This window comes from Macrotis lagotis, chromosome 8 (assembly GCF_037893015.1).
Source record: "Macrotis lagotis isolate mMagLag1 chromosome 8, bilby.v1.9.chrom.fasta, whole genome shotgun sequence".
NCBI classification, from domain to species: Eukaryota; Metazoa; Chordata; class Mammalia; order Peramelemorphia; family Peramelidae; genus Macrotis; species Macrotis lagotis.
Genome location: NC_133665.1, coordinates 33,690,173 through 33,712,988, shown reverse-complemented (window position 1 = coordinate 33,712,988; position 22,816 = coordinate 33,690,173).

Sequence of the window (22,816 nt, the reverse complement as noted above, 5' to 3'; positions counted from 1 at the left end):
ATCAGTCCACAATCTCACCAACAAAAAAGCCTCAATTTTCTTCATTCTTTCCAATATTTTCCATTTTTACATTCAATCATTTTAGCTAATCTGGTAGGAATAAAATGATATTTCAAGGTTGTTTTAATTTGTATTTCTCTAATCAATAATGATTTAGGGTATTTTTCATTTGACAAAAATGTTTTGATTTCTTCATTGAAAACTGTCTGTTTATATCCTTTTACCATTTATCAATTGGGGGATGACAGTATAAGAATTGTTTTGGTTGGATTGCTTAGAGGGGGGGAGTGTGATACAGGAGAAAAATGGAATAGGTTTGAATTCAAGAAAACCTATGTTCAATTGCTGACAGTTGCTGTTTATATGATTATGGGCAAATCATTATTAATCCTTCCAAACCTCAGTGTCCTCGTTTGTTAAATGAGAAGGTTGGATTTGATGATTTCCACAGTCTTATTTAGTATCAATTCTATTGTCCTATGGTCTTAACAAGTACTAAAACCTAATTTTAAATGTCTCATTCCTATATTGATTTAATAAGAACTGAGTAGCTTAGTGGATAAACCTAGAAGCAGGAAGACATGAATTCAATGATCTCAGTGTAATCATATTTTTCAACTCAATCACATAGTTGATTCAAAGGACAATGGAAAAGACTTATAATAGATGTTAACAGTCTGCCACATTACTCATGCTCACTTTGTCATTTAATCTCTCTCTGCCTGTTTTCTTGTCTTCCAGAATTGTTGTGAGGATCAAATGAGATAAGCGTAAAGTGCCTTGCAAATTTTATAGTACCATAAAAATGCTATTATTAGTAATGTTATATATATATACATGCTTATAATTGTTGCTTAGTAATTTGCTATTCAGTTTTTAACCACATTAATAACTTGATTACTTTTGATTGTATATATAAATGTCATTTTACTCATTTTCTAGATATGCATTATCATCTCATCTAACCCTTTTCTATTCGCATTGATAATGGTTTAAATTGTGCAGAAATATTTATCCAGTCCTTTTTTTTTTCAGAAAATAAGGAAGACTATCATATCTAGCTGCACCTGGAAGGCTAATCTTGGTAAGAAAACTCTGTTATAAAGGATCTTCCAGTTGGAATTCAGCCAAGATTTTTAAACCTATCCCACACAGTTGTAGATTTGTTTTATTTAAAAGTGCTCATTCTTTGTAACTTAGCTGATGATAATAAAATGGAGTAGACAGATGACCCTCTTCAAAATCACAAAGTATTTTTCTTTTGGCACAAAGTATTTCTTTCTTATCTGGCTCCTTGATCTTCATTATTTGACTGTATTGGAAAAAGATCAGTACCTGGTGACTAGCTCTTCCAGTTTCTTTCGGCAGATGACAATTATGCAGTCACTTGGCTTGTATCCCATGCCTTTTAAAAATTACTTACCTTATTCTGAACTTAAACAAATTAAACATTTCATAATATAGTAGAATAGAAAAAAGACGATTGCACATAAAACTGTAAATATATAATGTTCAATTTGCTATTTCTTTTAAATATTTAGTAAAGTTATCATGTAACTTTTACTTTTTATTCTTTCTTCTTTTTTTAGAATCTTTCTTAGGGTATGTCTGAGAGTCCTACAGATAGGAGTGACCTAAATTTGGATTAGTATTCTTGATCTGGGGCCTATTTCAAAGCAAATTCTTAAGGTTCACTCCAGTCTAGATTAAATAACAGAATTTGATTCAGCTTTCCTGATTCCAGGTGGAGGTTTTCTATTAACTCTATTACCTAGCTGCTCTTATACACTTATATATCTCATTATATAAATCCACATTCTATGGGTTCAGTAGCCAAATCTCTCTAGATCTCAGCTTCTTCATCTATAAAATGAAGGGTTTGAATTAATAAGTCATCTAGTTCTACAATCATTATATTGTATCATTTGGACAGATGATGAATATTAGAGAACAGAAATGAACTAGTAATTCCTAAATAAGCCTGGGTCATTTCTTACATGATTGTCCTTGGACAAGTCACATTGCTTGGGGTGTGTGTGTGTGGGGGGGGGCAGTTTCCTCATTTTTAAAAGGAGAGGATTTGACTAGATGGTTTCTAGGATCCTTTCCAGCTCTAGAACTATCATCTATGATATTGAGAAAGAATCAATAAAGTTAAACCATCTTATCACATTGGTTATTATAATACAAAATAAAAAAAACATTCTTCTCTTACCACATCTTTTACTTGGTCTGATCTCTGAAAAGAATAAAGAAAGTAAACAGAATTGTAGCATTTAGGGATAATTCATTCTGTAAAAAAATGAAAGCAATATGAAACAGTAATCACCTAGTTTAATTATAGTCAGTAAAACACTTTGCAAATGAGGAACCATATAAAGTAGTGCTTAAATGCCATTGGATTTAATCTAATCTCTAAGCTTTCCTTAACCTCTAACTAAACGTCTATTAGACTAGCACTGATATGGAAATGGACCAGGATGTTGCTAACAGCCTGAAAAAAGGATGTCTGTACAATGTAATTGTAAGGCTATTAAATGCACATTTGGCATGGGGAGTTTTCCTATATGCACAGGCAGAAATCTTGTCAGTGATCTGTTCAGCAAAAATGAAACCTCCTCATTTTAATTTAGACAGTACCTCTAACAGTAAATGGTTTTGATAGACCTTTAATCTTATCAGCATTTTTTGGTCCTGCTGCTTTTTCAGTTAACAAGCACTCGACCGAAATATAGTTGCTCTAAAAAGGGACTAGCAAATTCTAAGCACCTTTAGAGTGCTCCAGGAAAGTGGGCAATGACATAGGGTAAAGACAGATTTTTGCCTCTATTGCAGTGCCCCTTTCCATGCAATATTCAGTGAATCAATCCAATCAGCATACCAGGTGACAGGATATGGACTAGACACTGGGGGTACATTGAAACATCAAACAGTCCCTGCCATCAAGAAGCTTATATTCTACACAAGGAAGTATATTAACATATATAAGAAATGAGAGAGAGAAAGAGAGAGAGAGAGAGAGAGAGAGAGAGAGAGAGAGACATAGAGAGACAGGGAGACAGAGTGACAGAGTGACAGAGAGAAGACACACACACACATACAGAAACACATGGGAAATGGGGTTGGTTTAGAATCCGGAAATGTCTTGTGTCAGAGATGGCATCTGTGGGATTCTAAGAGGCAGAAGTGGGAAGGGAATACATTTTAGACATGGAAGGACAGCTAGTATAAAGGCTGATATCACTATTTCTTTTTCAGTTTCATAGTAGCTGATAAAAGTAGAGTGAAGTGCCTGGTTTCTTCCCTTTGCATACCCATACCAGGAAATCAAATAAAATGCCAACGACCTAATAAGATTTAGCTTTCCAGCAATATAAATAATTTAATCAGATTAATGACATTGTTCTACCTGAGGGGTTCTATAATTAGTAGATTATTGAAGCCCGGTGCAAGTTATCTGCCATTAGCACCTGGAGGAATTCCTGTTGTCTTAGACAGTGGAAGTGAATGATATGAATATTCCTGTCATGCCAACTGTAAAGATAATAAGCCCCTGGCATTTTGTAAGCGATATAAATCCACAGATTTCACATTAAATATTTAAGGCACAGGAGGTGTTATTTGTTAGGATACTGATAAAGGGACTTCCACTGTTAAAGTCTTTATTTTCCCCTTTGGTAAGCCTCTCTTTTTGTGATGGTTTTTTGGTCTTTCTTGTTTGTTTGTTTCCCCCCCCCTTAGGTTATATATAATTTTTAACTCCTTTAGAGGTAGTTTTTAGACCTTGCATTCCAAATATTTTTGCAGGTTTCCTTTTAATTCAAAAAGAAATTAAACCTATAGTGCAGAGGAATGTGAATTAAAAAGAACTTGATCAAATAACATACACCCAAGGATTCTAAATTTAGAGTCAGAAGGGACCTTGGAAAACATCTGCTTTTTATACACCACTACAGCTAGTATTTATATGGTACTTTGTGAAATACATTACAAATATTATCTCATTTGACTCTCACAAAATCTTTAGAGGTAAGTACTATTATCATTCTCATTTTATGGATGAGAAAACAGATGCAGATAGAGAGTAATTGACTCAGGCACATGGTCTGGGTATCTGAGCTCGAATTTGAACTTAGGACTCCCTGACTCTATCATCATGCCACCTAGCTGCCTAAAAATATGAAAAAAAGTGAGACTTAAAGAAGTGATATTTCTGAGGTCACAATAGCAGTGCCAGAGCTAGATTGAATCTAGAACCAGAATAGATAAAAGAGAAAAAAATGATGACAGTTGGCTTTTTTTGATATTTATTTTTTAATTTTTTAATTTGTTTTTCCAATTATATGTAAAGATAACTTTCAATGTTCCATTTTGTCCTTTTATCCCTCCCACTCTTCTCTCCCTCCACCTTAAGATATTGAGTAATCTGATGTGGGACTATACATATACAATTGATACAAAAGGGGAAAAACCATGAGAAGAAAAAAAAATAAAACAAATTTTTAAAAAGTGAAACTAGTATACTTTAATTAGCATTCAAAAACAATTGGTTATTAATAGAAAATGTACAAAAATCTTTTGCTTATTTATTTCATAGTTTGTAATGCACTGAGCCATTTCTTGGTCCACCTTTCTAACCCAAAACATAGATTGTTGGCTAGGGTTAGATTATAGACTGTTGTTTCTTCTATGCAAATTTGTGACCTTGATCATTCAAAAGATGTAACCAACTGATCTAAGTAACTTAGAAAGTATGGAGAATTAAGGTCCTAAGGATGGTTCCAGATGCTTTAAGGACCACAGAAGCATTAGAAGACATTTTTTTTAAAGGCAATGGGGTTAAGTGACTTGCCCAAGGTCAAAGAGCTAGGTAATTATTAAGTGTCTGAGGCTGGATTTGAACTAGGGTCTTCCTGACTCCAGGGCTGGTGCTCTATCCACTGTGCCACCTAGTATCCCCCTTTAGAGGACTTTTAAAAAATCCTCCACAGAACTGTGATGCTACAGCAGTTGCTTTAAGATTTCTCTATCAGGCTCCATTTTTATCTAAAATAACTGAGGACTTTTGCAAAACCCCAAAGAGAATTGCAGGTTTGTTCCATTGGAGGACAGTGCAGTTTAGAAATATTTATACAATAGTTCTTCAGAAAGCCCCAGTCATGAGCATGAAGTCCTAAATTTTTAGTCAATTTTCCCCCAAAGGGGGAAGATGTTGTAGATGAGATAAGCCTGGAATTATCTCTGTAGTTGTAGAGGTTTCAACTAGGAAGAAGTCACCTTAAGAATACCCCAAGTGGCTGTAAAATGATCAGAGGGCTGATAAGAGTCAATCAGATTTCAATATAGACTTAATACTTCCCGTAGTACAGAACTGAGCTTGTGCTTGAAGGACATATGTCAGAAATTTATCACTAACTCTTTTAAAAGAGCACAAGTTGAATAACACATCAGAGCTGCCTTTAGTCTTCTAGGCTTCACTGGTGGTCTCAATAAATCAATTCAAAAACTATTTTTTTTCCAAAGAAAAAACCTCAATCCCTTTGCTTGATTTAAAATGATAGGCTTGGCTAAGTAAATTTTTATCAAATTATAGTGGTGCCATTTGCCTGGTCACTGTCTCCAATAGAAATTCCTATTTTTAGAGATTTGTAATTCAGATTTCATTGTGGGAGGAAACTTGGCACTTAGGCTAGTGAAATTGAAGTGATTATCTATTCTTATTACTGGTTCTCACTTTTTAAAAAATTCCTTATTTTCAAACTAAATTCTGGAAGATCATTTTTTTTAAATCACCAGTTTCTGGTGTCTTGTAGGGTAGCTGGTTTTTTTTCCTCTCCTTTGTAAACCAATAGATTGTACTTGTTAATTAAATGATTCAGATTCTATATACATAAAAAAATCACCATCGTATTCTCGGAAAGGCCCCATTTTCAGTACCCCCTATGTTTTCTCTGTTTATCTCTTTATTTGTAATCTCTGTTTCTATATGTCTTTGTGTCTGTTAAACTTTCACTTTGAAACTCTGTCTCTTTCTCTATCTGTCTTTTCCTTTATGTCTGTCTCACAAACCTATACACATTCACACACACACACACACACACGTTAAGAATTTGGTGTCAAGGTCCTGTGAATGCCCGTTAAACTTAAACCCTTCTAATTCACTCCTAATGCCCCAAATTTCCATGTGCATTGTGGATATCTATTAATCTTCATTGTGAGTATACATATTATATATATATGCATATGTATAAGCATGTGAATATATGCATCTATATCTATCTATCTCTATCTCTATCTCTATCTCTATCTCTATCTCTATCTCTATCTAATCTATCTATCTATCTATGTTTAGAGATGGAAGAAATGGTAGGATTTCATCCATTAGATCAGTGTATGAGATTGTTGCCTGGCTCCATTGATTTGATTCAGGAATTTTTTCCTAAATGTTTAATGGTAACTATATTCTTGTTTTATTCCATAATGTTATTAAAAGAGTGTGGCTCATGGACTCTTGCTGAGTTTCTTAGGGCAAAGATCTATGATGTAGAATATTGCTGCTTTCATTATATTTTCTTGGCAATAGACTGTAGAATTATAAATACATTAACATATGGATACATCTACTAGCCCAAGACATACAATATTCTCTGTTTATATCATGCTTTTTTATCTGTTAAGAATCTATAACAGAAGTGATCATGTTTAAAATATATATATATATATGTATATGATTCAAATGTGATTTAGTTGTTATGGGGAATTCTTAGCATGGGAAGCATCCTCCACAGATAGACTTGCCAGAAATTTCTAGCATTAGGATATTTCCTGGGGCAACTGACTTTGCCTCAGGCCAGCAGATGTATGTATGTGTTTAAGTTAAAGGTAGGATTAGAAAACATGTTTTCCTCCCTTCAAGAGGAGCATTTTGTACCTAGTCAGATGCTGCCTCCTACATGTATGATCAGCTCATGTAGTCATAGGATTAAGATCCCAAAATATCTCAAGAGACTCAAACACTGGAATAAATCCCGAGATAGTAACTGGACTGGTGGTATTGTTGGTACAATTGAGGAACCATCACCTCTAGAGATTTTTGGTTTCAGGGTTCTAAAAATTTATTGAGGACTCCAAAGAGTTCCTGTTTGTGTTGGTTGAACTAGATGGTCCCTATGGTTCTTTCCTGTGGTCTTCCAAGTTAGACTATAAGGGCACATGATTGTCAAGGAGACTATAGAGGAGATGTTTAGGAATGGGTTTGACTAAATATCCACTGATATCTCTTCTGATATGTTATCCTGCCTGAATTAAAAAAATGTGGAGATTATGTATTTTGTCACATAGGGGGTTACTGAAGGTTAAAATCCCCAAATTCAGAAATACAGAGCACACAACAGAAAAAGTGAATGATCAGTCTTGATTGAGGGGATAGATATACAATAAAAAGGGTAGTCAAGGAGGATGGAAACAGGTCTGCAGGAACCTAGTGGAAGAAGCACCCGTTTGGGGTCTTAGAAGATTTGGACACCAAAATCAATAAAAATTTGTGAATTTTTATAAACTTTTTTGTATGGATTGAGTAGGACCCTGCACTGAGATTAACCTTGTAAGATTTTATTTTTCAAAAGCATCATCCTAATTAATAGTTCCACGTAGAAAGTCAATATATAGGAATTAAATACTTGAAGGAATAAATATTATACACATTAGGAAACAATAATTGAATACTTTTGCAAGTTGCATAATGTTCTGAAGAGAAGAGAAAAAGAAATCAACATTCATATCAATTGTAAGATAAATAAGCCTGAGTTCCCTGGAAAAGCTTTAAAGATCATTTAAAATACTAATTAGCTCATAGCCTTTTAGAAGAAAATTAATCCAGCAATGTGAATAAGTCATTTGGAGAAAAATAAAGCAGTTGACCCTAGTGAGATGAATGTGTGATAAATACAAAATCTGGTAGTTTTACCTCTTTAGTAAGCGTATTAATAGTTCAGGTACTTATTTTTAATGATAAGCCTATGTAATCCCCTGCAAAATCCTACTCTGATGCTTTATCATAAAATGAAGATGATCTTAGTAACTCAAAGTCTCTGTTCCAGATCTCAAGATTTGTCAGGCCTACCAAGCTGGAAAGAGTTTTAGTATGAGTTCAATAGAGGACTGTATATTTGAGTAAGCTCATTACCAGAAGGCTGGCCAATAGATGTCTATTTATTTATTTATTGGACTTAGTAATTCATGAAAACATTACTAAATAATGGAAAGGTAATGATGCACCCTTGGTTTTGGAGTCCTCACTTTCTCCTTGGCAATAGATTTCCTGCATTATGATAGTAATATATACCTAACCTCATCTAGCCCATTCCAGACCCAGATCACAGTAGACGGGTGTTAATCCACTACTCTTTCCACTGTGCAACTCTGACTTAATAAGAGCCAAATCTATGCAATTCTGTCCTGATCACAGGTTCTTGTCTTGTATCTTCACTACTGAGAGGCTAAAGAGGGAAAATGATTTTAATTGTGATGGTATCTCATTGGGCAATCAATTAAATTCTGTTCCATTTCTTGTCTGTGAACACCATATTTCAAAAGGAAGGTAAAACAGACAAGAGGAGAAAGCCATAGTCTTTCAAAAAATGTTACTTACCTCAAGATGGAGAGATACTCCTTACTCCTCCTTTGGGAATTACTGCTTTTACCCTGTATTGCCAGTATAGCTGATTATGTTTGTTCTTTGTGGGAATGTTTTGTCCATGTCATAAATGCAGACTACTGCTTTTAAGATTATTTTGGAATAACAATCCCCAAACCAAAACAGAAAATAATAATGATAATAACAATTAGTATCCATGTAGCATTTTTAAAGTTTACAAAGAACTTTTTTTTAAATAACTTTTTTTAGGTTGTTTTTTTTGCAAGGCAAATGGGGTTAAGTGGCTTGCCCAAGGCCACACAGATAGGTAATTGTTAAGTGTCTGAGGCCAGATTTGGACTCAGGTACTTCTGATTCCAGGGCTGGTGCTTTAACCACTGTGCTACCTAGCTACCCCACAAAGAACATTTATGAATATGATTTCATTTTGTCTTCACAACAATCTTGAGAAATAGGTGTTATTGCTACCCCCATTTTATAGAATAGGAAACTGAGGTTTCCAGAGGCTAAGTGACTTGTATAGGGATATACAGTTAATAATAATTTTCTTCACACCTTCTGATTTCAGGGGAAATTGAGTTGGAAGAAAGAATTATAGTAGATTGATGATTCAAGACATTAATATGTTAGCAGACAGGAGTGGTCAAATGCTTTTCCACTGAATAACTTGCATCTTCCTCTAATATCCTCATGATATGCTATGAGGACTTTATATCATAAAAAATGTAAGGAAGCTATCCACTTTTGGGGATGAAGACCTGGTACGTATATTGTCAAAGACAAAATCAAAATAGTACCTTCCCTGGGGCAACTAGATGACTTCAGACACCTGAAATTTACTAGCTTTGGGACACTGAGAAATTCACTTAATCCCGATTGTTTTACCAAAAAAGAAATAGTCCCTTCCCTCAAGGGACTTACATTCTACAGTATTAACACCTGGACTGTCCACTATGCACTGTATTAGAAACAATGCCAAGTTCTCAATAAGAATATGAGAACTGAGCACATAATAATCTCTCTGATTACTTGTAATTCAGTTTGGGGATTAAGAAGATAAAGCCAATCTGCCACATCTCACTGGATAATGTTTGTTGATTTTCAGTGGGTTCCCACTATGATTATTTTGTTATAGGTAAATCCCCCATGCTGAATATAAGGAATTGGAAACTATTCAGAGATAATATTTGAATTGGGGAAAAATTCCTGTACTTTTAAAAGACCTTGCCCTTATACCATCTGCTAGATGATTCATTGGTCTCTTTGCCTCCTAATCTGTTCATTGACACAGCAGTTCTAGCTGCCCCCTCAAAAATGAACTAACTGACTTTGGCAGGCAGGCACTTGAAGAAAATTGGGTGAGCAAATGACAGATAAATACTAGTGTTTTTTTAATAAGTCACAGAGTCTGGGGGTGTTTTGTGACTATACCATAGCTATTTTTTGGCAGCTCTGATAACCAGTAACCTTCTTTCCATCATAGGAGAGAAAGACAAAAGCCATGAAAGAGGAAGCCTTTGTATTCTATACTCAGGAATCCCATCCATTTGCCTCATTTTTTCTTTTTTAATTACAAGAATACATATATGACTTAATTAATCAAACTTGTCTTTGGGTATTATGCATTTATTAATGGTTTCTGTACTCAAACACATTATTAGGGGATTTGTGTTAAGTACCTACCATAAAACAGACTAATTTTGTTTGCTTTACTTAATGTATTAAGAAGAGGGATTGTTGATCAGATCTCAAAATATTCACATTATGAACTAATGTACTATTTAGAATGCTTAAAAATGCATGACTTTCCCAGCTCACACCTGCAACAACCTAACATTCCATATTAGGAAAAGGAAAAAAAATCCTTTGCACAACAGAACACTAAAAGGAGGTAGGAAAAGGGATGGAACAAGGGGTAGGTAATAAGGTACCTTGGAAAGATTGATCATTGACTTTGGAGTCAGAGGAACTTGGGCAAGTCATTTAATTTTCTAGACCTCAATTTCCTCATTAAGAAAAATTGGGGCTGCTAGGTCGAGCAATGGATAGAGCACTGGCCCTGGAGTCAGGAGTCCCTGAGTTCAAATCCAACCTCAGACAATAATTACCTAGCTGTATGGTCTTGGGCAAACCACTTAACCCCATTACCTTGCAAAAACATAAAAAAAAGAATTGAAATACATGATTGCTAAATAAATGACTACAGCACTAAATCATGACAAGTCCCTGTCTTACACCAAGTTCAAAGGATTCCTGTGGTCCGATACAATGGAGCATACTGTTGACTGGCTTATTGGTAGATGTTGAAGGATACCTGAAAATTGAGCTTGGAAGTCTCTATATGGCCCTAAGTAGTTATAGCTATTTCACACAGGTCCCTTCATTCTCTCCTCCCTCAAGCTGGAATACAAGTCTAAGGATGAGTTATATATACTGGAATTAAGAGACTGACTCACTGAGGGAAATGCAGCTTAAGAAAGGTCACAAAGCAAAGGATCATATGTGAGATTTGAGCTTGAACTCAAACTGGCCCAGCTAGTATATACTCCCAGAGTGGTTTCTCTATCCTGAAGATAAGTATCCAGTATATTTTTAGGGTCCTATAATGACTGCCAATGTTATTGTTATTGTATAGTTTCATTTTTGTCTGACTTTTTATTGCCAGTTTGGGACTTTTCTTGTCAAAGACACTAGAGTGGTTAGTCATTTCTTTCTCCAGATCATTTTACAAGATGAGGAACTAAGATAAATAGGGTTAAGTGACTTTCCCAGAGTCACACAGCTAGTAAGTGTCATGGAGTCATTGATTTCTATTTTGTTTAGTCTATTTTTCATAACTTCCATTTTTTTTGGTCCAACAATGGGGTTGAATGATTTGCCCAAGGTCACATAGCTAGTATCAAGTGTTCAAGGCTGCATTTGAATTCAGATCTTCTGCTCCAGGATCAGTGCTCTATCCATTGCACCACTTAATTCCCCCTTGATTTCCATTTTTTTTGTAAAATTTAACACTTTTTCTTTTAAACTAAGTATACTTCTTCCAATTATTTCCTCCAGAAATTTTATTAAATTTTTAAAAAATTCTCTTTATTCCTTCTAAATGTTTATGTAGTCCTTGTGGAAAATTCAGTTTTTTTTGAGTGACTGCTTATAGTTGTTAGAAATAGATTATTTCATCCTAGGTTGAACTTCTGAATATCTTTGAATCAGTTATAATTCTTTAGAGTGGTCTATAATTTCTCATGTTTACATATCTTTTCAGATTTAGTCCATGATTTGGGACTTTGTATGAGGGTCTAATTCCTGGATTGTAGGTGGGGTAGTTGGCCCTTTTTTAGATTTGGACCTAAATAATCTAGGTTCTTTTATGATTCTGTCTCATCAAGATATGTGAGATTCAGAGCTTTATATCTTCACAGCCCTCTGTAACACCACAGAACAAGACTCTAGGGATCTGGGAATCCATGGTCCATTGTCTGTCTGAATACTGCAGCATTTATGAACATACCACATTGATCATTGACTTCAAAGGTCCAGGCTGTGGGTCTCTGGGCACTCCTGAACTTTCTCAGGGAAACCTTGTAATCTTGATGTCTCCAGAATGTAGAACTCTTTAGGCTACAAGTATCTCTCACTGGTCTCTGGTGTGCTTGGCAGTTACTGACTTACTCATCTGAGTGCAAATGCTAAACTTTTCTGGTGATCCTCCTTTTCCATTGCCTGTGAAGCTCTTTTTGTATTAACCTTTGTGCAGTTCTGATGCAGAAAAATTCATTTACCATACTTGCTCTTTGACTTTCTTGATCATTATTTGATCACATCAGATATTTAGCAAGTAGACTGTGAGTGGTTTGATTTTCAGGCTTCTAGGAATGGTACTTTTTTCTAGTAAAAATTATCTCTGCTGCTGCCCTACCTCAGTGTTTAAACTTCCCATCATTAGGTAGCCTTTCTATGATATGGCATTAAAAGCTGCTATAAAAATGCAGATACTATCAGGGAAAGGTAATAATGTGTTAGCATTTAGTAGCCATTAACATCTTCATTTATCAATTTCTGAGCACAATGAGATGTTGGTCCTTAGTGAATGACCTAAGAAAAGAATATTTTGATTGGGAATAAGCTAAAAGTTTGGTTTATTGCTACATGTTCTGGTCCAATGGTACATACCAGCTAAATCAACTTGGGGCTAACATGAGCTATGGATGACTTGAGGGATAGTGATTACATTGCCTATTTCACAATTTTGCTCCAACTGCTATTATATGGTGAAATAAGGCATGTGGAGAACAAATAAAAATCCACATGAGGATTTGGGACATTGCAAAATATGTAAAACATTTCATAGCTTTCTTCATATTACTCTTCAATATATTATGTCTAATATAATGATTTAATAGCACAAGCCCACCAGAACTATGCCCTATTCTGTGACACTCACAGGATAAGTATACCTCGGCTAGTTTTCCAGGTTATGATGGCATGTTAAAATGGAGAAATGTTCCCATTGTCTGATTTGAAGATCTGTAAACTGAGCAATGGCCATTTGAATTATATTTCTCCTGAAGTTAACTGAGCAGCTCTCAGAGAACTTTAGATCATATAAATTTTGTGTCATTTACTTCTGAAAATACATTTCTCTATCAGATATGATAAACCCCTTTTGAGGTGTAAATTTTGTTTTTAATTTTTCTGTTTTTTTTTCAGAGCCTCCTATTAGACACTAAATTGAATCTTATTTGACTTCATTGTAATTTTCTGAACTTTTGTAATTTGCATACAATATATACACATTTGCTTATATGCACATACACACATACTCCCTGCATCACAGAATGTAAACAACAAAAGCTCAGAGAATTATTTTGAAGTCATATATGGGTCTGATTGTGTATATGTTTGTGTGTGTGTGTGTGCATACATACATATCTATAACGTCTTGGGGGGAGAAAAATGAAAAAAAAAATCCCATGAAGACAAGAAATTATTGGACATTGCTTTGCCTGTCACTGAAAAATGATTGTATTCAACTGGAAGCAATTTCAAGAGCTGCCTGTCATTCAGTGGCTGTCAGACGTTTTATGGACAGTAGACATGGAACTTAAACTTTCATCACTGCAAAATTATTGTGTCAAGACCAACCCAAAATGGGGCCATAATTCCTCTGGTCTGTATCATTAGAAATCTTTTCTAAGACATCTGCTCAGAAGCCTATTAAGATTTTGAACCATGACATAGAATTGATGATTCATAAATTATACATATGTCTATATTGTTAAGAAGATGTGTTGCACTTTTTGTATACTTAATATACTCTCAGTGTCCATTACATAGCCCTCTAGCATTAAAAGGTAGCCATGCATACCCTCTTTCCACAGAAGTATGTATGTCTCCATTTATTTCCAGTATAAAGGATGTAGAAGGAACTTAGAAATGAGGCAGGAATCAATTCAGTGGTACTAGATAGTTACAGAAATATAAGATCAGAAAAGAATTTGAGATGTCTTCTATTCTATTCCATCATCTCCAGTAGGTGGTATGCCCAGACCATCATGGACCAGATTGAATTCAGACTACTTCTTGGGTATTATATTTACTCATTTCTGAGTGAATTTTCATGTATCCCATTCTTGATGATAAGTTTGAGAATAAACCTATTGGGTTACATACTTCCTGAGTTGATAATATATTCAATTCACTTTCCCCTTTTCCTGAAGATGAGAATTATTGTATTGGATTTATTTTGGGGGAAAGGTATCATTTGATTGCATAAAATTTTATTAAACCCTGCTATATGGAAGGCTAAGACCTAGGGAGAGAAAGGCCAAAAGGATACTTTTCCCAAACTCAAAAAATTTATTTTCTACTTTGGGGAGGTGGTGATGGAAGGAAGATTTTATATATATATATATATATATATATATATATATATATATATACACACACACACACACACACACACACACACACACACACACACACACACACACACATAAGTATATACAAGGTAAATTAAGAAGAAAAAAGCTCTTACAAGAGTTAATAATGTAATAATGGTCATTGGGGAAATCAAGAAAGGCTTCCTGATTCAGGTAATACCTGAGTTCATTCATGAGCAAGAAATCAGACACAGAAGTGAAGATTTAGTAAAGGGAGAGGAGTGGGGGATGTAGACTATTCAAAGGAATAGAGACAGGAGACAGCCTGAACTCAGTGTTTTGTATATTTTTACATAACTTTTGCCCTCATGCTAGCCCAGATGGTTTAGACATTCACTTGTCTAAAAGAAGGGAGATGGACCAGCTGTTCTCTTAAACACCCTTCTAGTTCAATGACTTTTTGCTAGCCAAAGAGCTAAACATACCTCAAAATATGAAAGAATGAAGTTTACTAATAATATTCCATTCTCAGTCCTAGCTCCAAGGAGCACAGCAATGTATTCCCTAAAGCCAGTCTACATTGTCCACTAGAAAAAAGTATTGGATTTGGAATCTGAAGTCTTGGGTCTTAGTTTTTTTATTAAAATAAATAAAAAACTGCATGTAGCTATAGTATCTTAAGAGATTCAAACCAGTATGAAGGGAATAAAGAAAATCTTTCAAATAACATGATTAAACATTTTTTTGTATAAGGAAAAAAGAGATGAATTTTAAGACAGAACATGAATTTCCTATGTTTAATAGGCCTAAGATGGATCTTATCTGAATATATAAGGATTTTTTAGTGCACAGTATTACAACTAGGTCCCGATTAATGCAAATAATGAATCTTGTGAAATGGTTGCATTATTTGAATTTGCACTGCATATTGCCATTGTTCTGGAACCAATTATTATAATTAGCATAATTATGACTTGGAATGATATAAAATGTATGTGACCACTTCACAATTACACTAACTGGAGTCTAGTTGTATTACAAGATGCCAATTCAATGGTGGGCATGATATAATTACTTTCTAAACATATGGAGTTAGATAAAATTGATTGAAACCAGAAATAAATTTATCAAAAGAACATTGATAAACTGAGTTATTAGATATTATGTAGGCCCCCAGTTCTGATTTTCAGTCAGTGCTATAGATTATATAGATAAGAGGTGTCAAACATGCATTAACCTATTAACCAATGTGGCTATGATACATATGAGTACTGTAGAACCAGATTAAAATGCAATTGGGAAATATATAGTAAGATAAATAAAAATGCTATAGAACATAAGTAATGTTGATAATGTGGTTTTCTAAGTCAATATGAGGCCTGCAGGGATCCTTACATTGGTTAGTGACCTTTGTTTCTATTGAGTTTGATATCTTTGATAAAGAAAATGATCCAACCCTAAGAAAAGCAACTATCCATTATAAAGCATTGCAAATTTTGTAACTAAGAAATAGTATTCTTGACCAAAATACAAACACATCTGAATAATAGAATAATCTACCTTGTTAATGTTCCTTCATTAATTTTATTCAGTCAATTAATCATAACTCAACAAACATTTCTTATGAATCTACTGTGTCCTAGGCTCTGGTAACTACTGGGGGTACAGACAAAAATGAAATAGTCTCTGCCCTCAGGAAGCTTACTTTCTAATAGAGAGATAAACATGTACACAGAAGAATAGATATACATTTATTTCAGGAAAGGAATTCTTCAAATTAGAGTAGCTAATATAATCATAGAGTTGGAAGAGACTAATTAAATACTATATGTATCATGATGGCACCATGAGCTGAGCTCTCAAGGAAGGTAGACATTCTAAGAGGTAAAAGTAAAGATGGATTGCCTTCTGAGTGCTGGATACAGCTGCCTGTGCAAGGGTACAGTGATAGAAGATGAAATGCTGGAAGATCAGATGTTAACAAATGAATTATTTAAAATAAGTCAGCTATAGATAGGAGTCAAATTGCAGAAGACTTTACATGATAGGTTGAGGAATTTGCAATTGTTTTCTTGGAGATAATAGTAGGCCACTGAAGACTTTTGAGTAGAGGAGGACCCGATTAGACCATATTTCTTTCTCCCCTGCCCCTAAAGTCTCTAGATGATTTCATTGCTATAGGAAATCACCAGCAAAGAAACTCATTTTACCAATACAGGCTAGTAACCTTGGGAAGGAAGATTGAGAGTAGACAAATTAGTAACTTCTTGCAATAACCCAGGTGAGAGGTTATGAGAGCTTGAGGGTGATAGCTTTATAGTGGAGATGAGATAGATTCAAAGGTTTATATGTAAAATTTATTGGTACACTATATAATTTGTACAATATATTTATATATAATTTATGTATATTCAGGATATGTATTGTGAACCTTTAAACATAGGATTAAAAACACATAACAGAAAAAATATAGATTGCACTTTAACTTTTATTCTCTGTAATTTACCATTAACATAAAGGTGGAGACTATCTAAAGATGGTCACCCCAAGCTGAGGGAGATCAGAAAACTTATTCAGCAGCAAAGGGAGGGGAACAGAATATACATAATATATGACAGACAAAACTGGAGACCATTCTATTATTTGATATCAAAGGGAGACATCTTTTGGAGGTAACATTTTTTTGTGAATTTAAGTGCCTAGAGGGCAGGACAATTATTCTTTTCCAAATCTAAATGAGGACACAATTCTTTCCTGGACTATGGAGGGCAGTAACTTCCTGCAATAACCCAAGTTGAGAGGTGATGAGAGCTTTTCCTTTCAAAGTCTAAAGGAGGACACATTCTATTCCTTACAAAGTTGCTAAGAAAATCAACTTTTGATCAGGAATATAGTTGCAAAAACTATATTGTAATTATTATACTTTGACAGTATGTGCAAAATAGTGGAATAAATAGACTTTCCATCAGTTATTTCTTGTTCTTGGACCAGGTCATCTTCTTTTCTTTGATGATAACTTTTATGCCATTTCTCTCGTGTAATTTTTTTTCTTAAAAAATTCATCAAACTTTTTTTTTCTTCACATTGTCAATTGACTTACTGTGTACTTTATTTCTTTGGAAACTGGTATTCTGTGATAAGTTATCATATTTTGTTGTTAAAATATGGGCTGATGTTTCAAGATACAACCTAAGGTTATCAAAATACTTCATTTTTCCAAAGGCAAGTAAACCCAATGACACTTCTCACATTCAGTGTTGGGCCCCTTCCATTATTCATTTACTATGCCTGAGAATTGTGGACTGAGAGTTCAGATGTAGGGATTATTCTTATTTTGCATATCAAGTTCCTCATCTATCGGACTTTTTCCCTTCTAAGGAAAGTTAGAACAAATTACTTCAAAAAATTAAGGAATAAATTTAAGGAGGCTCTTTGACATTCTTAGAACTTGATAAAATCAGTGGAATAGTTACAAAGAGATCTTCCTAGAAGATCTCATCATCTATAAGGGATCTTTATTCAGTACAATATAATTAAGGAAGAAGTTTGAAATGTTTGAGTAATAGTAGGCATAAAATCCTAAAGTGATATGAGATGTATTCATGAAATAAAAGGTAACAAGAATATTTTGCTTCTTTAATGGAACCATGCTTTGATTGTGGATACTCCCTCTATTACTGTAGATTAAGATACATCTATGCTTTATACTGTGATACTTTTGTCCTTGTCTTTCCGTACATCCTCCAAAGCAAATTTATCTATAGTTGTGAAGTGTTTCATCTTGTTCTTTTAATATTTTGTGGTTACAGGATTTGTTACCCTCATATTCTGCTATAATTAGCCCACCTCCATTTCACATACTGTATGTACTTGATGATGTCTTTAACTCCTCTTCTTGCATGTAAACCACTGTTTGTTGTATTTTCCAGCTTTCTTACACTCACTATGTACCTTTCTCTCAATCTCAGTTACCTGCAATCTTTTTTAAAATACTTTTTTTAAGTTTTAAGTTCCAAATTCTAACCCTCCCCTCTCCAAACAGTAGGTAATCAGATATAGGTTATGTATATTCATTAACTTTTCCTAAACTTTTTCATATTATACAAGAAGACTAAAATAAAAGAAAAAGAAATAAAGAAAGAAAAGAAAAAAATAGCATGCTTCAATCTGTATTCAAACATATCAGCTCTTTCTCTGGAAGCAGATAATATGCTTCATTATTAGTCCTTTGGGATTGTTTTGAGAATAGTTAACTCATTCACAGTTCTTCATCAAACAATATTGTTTAATGTATATAATGTTTTCCTGGTTCTGTTTACTTCACCATGCATCAGTTTATGTAAGGTTTTCCAGATTTTTTTCTGAAATCATCCTGCTTGTCATTTCTTATAGCACAATAATATTCCATTATAATCATATGCCATAACTTGTTTAGCCATTCCCCAATGTATGGACATCCCTTTGATTTCTCATTCTTTGCCATCATTAAAATAGCTGCTATAAATATTTTTGTGAAAATATATCCTTTTCCTTTTGGGGGGTCATTATCCTATGACAATCACAGTGCAAGGGGTCATCTCTCTCTCTCTCTCTCTCTCTCTCTCTCTCTTAGTCATTCTGGGCAAAATTCTTGCCAGAATCCTCCTAAAATGGAAGATCCTTCACCTCGAAGATGGTCATCTACCTGAGGAACAGTGCAGTTTCAGAAACAGCCAAGGCATTAATCAAGATAGTGTTTGCATTTGAAAACTCTAGGAGAAATGCCAGAACAGATGTCTGTACACAGTGGTAGTTTATTTGATCAAAATCTTTTATACTATCAGTCATCAGGACCTATGGTGGAAAAGGCATAGATATGAAAAATTTTGTCAGAAGAAGTTAGACAAAACTTGGGAACAGATTGGAGGGTGCATTTGAGTAAGAATGAAAAGTCAAAGAGAACTTCAAGATCAAGGTCCAATCCTGTGACTAAGGAAGGATCAGACTGACATCTAAAGAAATGGAGACATTTAGAGTAAAAATTGGTTAAGTCACAGGATTGGGGGTAGTTTCCTGAATTCCATTTTAGACATGTTGCCTTTGAGATGCTGATAGGATATCCAGTTATAGATGATGGATTAAAGAGATTATGGCTAAAGAGGTAGTTTTGAAAGTCACCTTTGTAGAGATGATCATTGATTGTTAAGGAGCTGAGAAACTATAGAGAGAGATAAAGAGTCTGGTACAAATTCTTGGGAATCCTCTGAGGTGGCAAAGGAGAAACCCAATTTCTTCCCATTAATTTTAGTCCTGTGTCACCAGCTGTCTAGTGGATATTTCAAATAGGAATCATTTCAAACTCAACATGTCCAGAAGTATTCATTTTCCTCCTCAAATCCATCCCTCTTACCAACTTCCCTATTTGATACCATGGTACATAAATTGATCTGGGGTTTTATCCATGTAGATTCCTATCTTCCATGACTCTTCATGCTGTCCTAGTCAATTGTCCATATCTAATTTGATAAAGATCTTGTTGCTCTATTTTTCTTCATGCTCCCTTTATGACTGCTGATAGACTATTTTCTGAAGTCTAGCTTAGTTGAATACACTATTAATCACCAGAAGTCTGACAAGCAGTTAATAAAGGTTCTGGTAACAGTGGCCTCTGAAAGGCTCTGCTGCTACTACGAGGACAACCACCATGAGGACAATGACTTTGACAAAGACTAATGAAACCCTTAAGCTGCTTCTGCTTCTTGTTCTTCTTCCTCTTTTTCTTCTTCTTTGTCCCCTTCCTCCTGGACCTTTGCTTCCCCTTCTTTTCTTCCTCCTCCTTCCAAACTAAGCCTAACAAACACTTCAAGCACAACCTAAGCATCATTGACACAAATGCTGACACTTACAGAAATCCTATCTCTAAGCCTTCTACCTTAAAATTTACCTTCTGACCTTTCATCTAGAAAGTTTTCCCTCTCCTTGGAAAGGCACACCTAAGCACGTGACTGCCCCTATTGCCAATAGGACTTCATAGAACACCTAATCCTAACCTTCAGGGCCTCCCAGTCCAAAACTGAAGAGAAGAAGTTCCCTCTAACCCGGTCTCCAGCTTGTCAACACAAACCTTCAGCTGAAAACTACATTTCAGTTTCTGACTCTTGCACTAGAAACCTCTAAAAATTTCACATGGAATAATATTATAGATATTTGTATTTTTTTAACTTAAAGGAAATAAAAAACTAGCTTTATAGTCCAGATATTTTCACTTTCAAAATATTCTTTACTGATTATTTTGACAATAGAGACCTAGGTATTTTGGGAATTTAAAAGTATTTTAGTAAAATAAATGAGTTGGTTTTTGTTTGATTTTTGTTTTTGTTTTGATTTTCAATAGAATCAATGTAATACAATGAAAAGTCCTGGATTGGGAAACAGGAATCCAGGGTTCTAGTGTTGGTATGTTGCTAATCACCTCTATGGCTTTGAGAAAAATTACTTAAATCCCTGGACTCAGAATCAGCGGACCTGAATTCCAATACTGACTGATTCTACATATTAACTGATATTAAAAGTTAAACCCTCCTCTTAGAGGAGAGAGGGGAAATGGATCAAAGAATACCCACCATAACTCAAGTTATTATTGGAGAATGAAGTGGGTTTTTTTTAAAACAAAAGCAAACAAAAAAAAAAACCCTAAAAATTCAGAATGAATTGCCTTGAAAGAAAAAAAAAACAAAATAGGAACAATCAAAAGACAATTCTAATGGACTTGTGATGCAAAATACTATCCACACCCAGAGAAAGAACTAAGGAGACTGAATGCATACCAAAGCATGCTATTTTTAATTATAAAAATTTGTTTTATTTTTTCCCTTTTTATTAGAAATAAACCCAGAGCCCACTTATTCCAAAGCAGGGTCTCCTGGCTCCTCATAATGAAACTTAGCCTGGAGTGACAGAAGGATTCTTTTATTTAACATTTCTTGCAGGAAGTTGACACTCCCCTAGTGAAGAGAACCCTGAATTGAGACAATGTTCAGTCTTTTATTCGTTTTGGAACCCTTTTCTCCTCCTCCCTTCCGAGTCATGATAGGTCAGTGGTACAATCCAATTGATATGCCCACTTCATGTCACCACTTAATATACCCCTCCACCCTGGTCATACAAAGCATGTTTTGTTGATGAACCTTGATCATCATAGCAAGGTTGTAAGTTGCTATGCATAAAGCTTATTAAGCATGTGCACTTTTGAAAAGTCAGAGGCCTTAGATTGACCCCTCATTAATTTGAGTCCACTTTGGCCTAATCTCAGCTCAGGTCAAGTTAGAAGAACTCTTCCAGTGTGGTAGTTGGTCAGGGTCACTTCTTTTATCTTTCTTTTTGTCTTTTCCACATTCCTGCACATAGGTTTGTGTCTTTCAGCCTAATTAATAACCCAGAGACCCCTGCCTTTGTAATGAATTATTCTGATGGACCTAATGGTATCCTCCCATAACCAAACACTCAGTGATTTCTCACATCTGTCATGGTTTTTTTCCCCTTTTGTTCTAATTTTTCTTTTACAACATGACTAATATGAAAATATGTTTAACATGATTATACATATATAACCTATATCAATGTCAAGGAAGGGGGAGGGAAGGAAGGGAGAAAAATGTGGAACTCGAAATCTTAGAAAAAAAGAATGTTGAAAAGTGTCTTTTAATGTTGTTGGAAAATAAATATATTTTAAAAATAAAAATGAATAAAAAATAAAAATCAAATCAAAATAGAAAGGACCAGAAAAAATACACAGTAATCACTTTGTGTGTAGGCAATTGGAAGGTGGAAGGAAAGAGGCAAGACCACTGTAAATTTCGAGTTAAAAGCCAAAAGACAAATATGGAGATGAAGAAACTGGATTCTTTGAGAAGGTCCTTCTAGAATATGAAAATAGAGCCACTAGTGCTATCAGCTGAAAGATCATCTGGGAAAATAATATGAGGTATCAGAAAAGAGAGAAAAAAAGAAAAAAGAGAAAAAAATTATTGGTGGTTATTAAACCCAAAAGGGAACTGAAGTAGTTTATCTCAATAAGGGAGAGACCTGGTGTCTTCGTGGGGCATGTCTCCAAGATCAAAGAATCTCACAAATGGATTAATACTACTCATTTATACTATTTCAAGGAGTATAAATGATACTTAAAGAAGGAAGCTAGAAAAGTTTTCAAAATTGACAAAATTTGGATTACTTTTTTATATCTATGACTAATATTTCAGTTAGGTCAATGTAATAAAAGAATAGGTTATTCAGCCCATCTCAG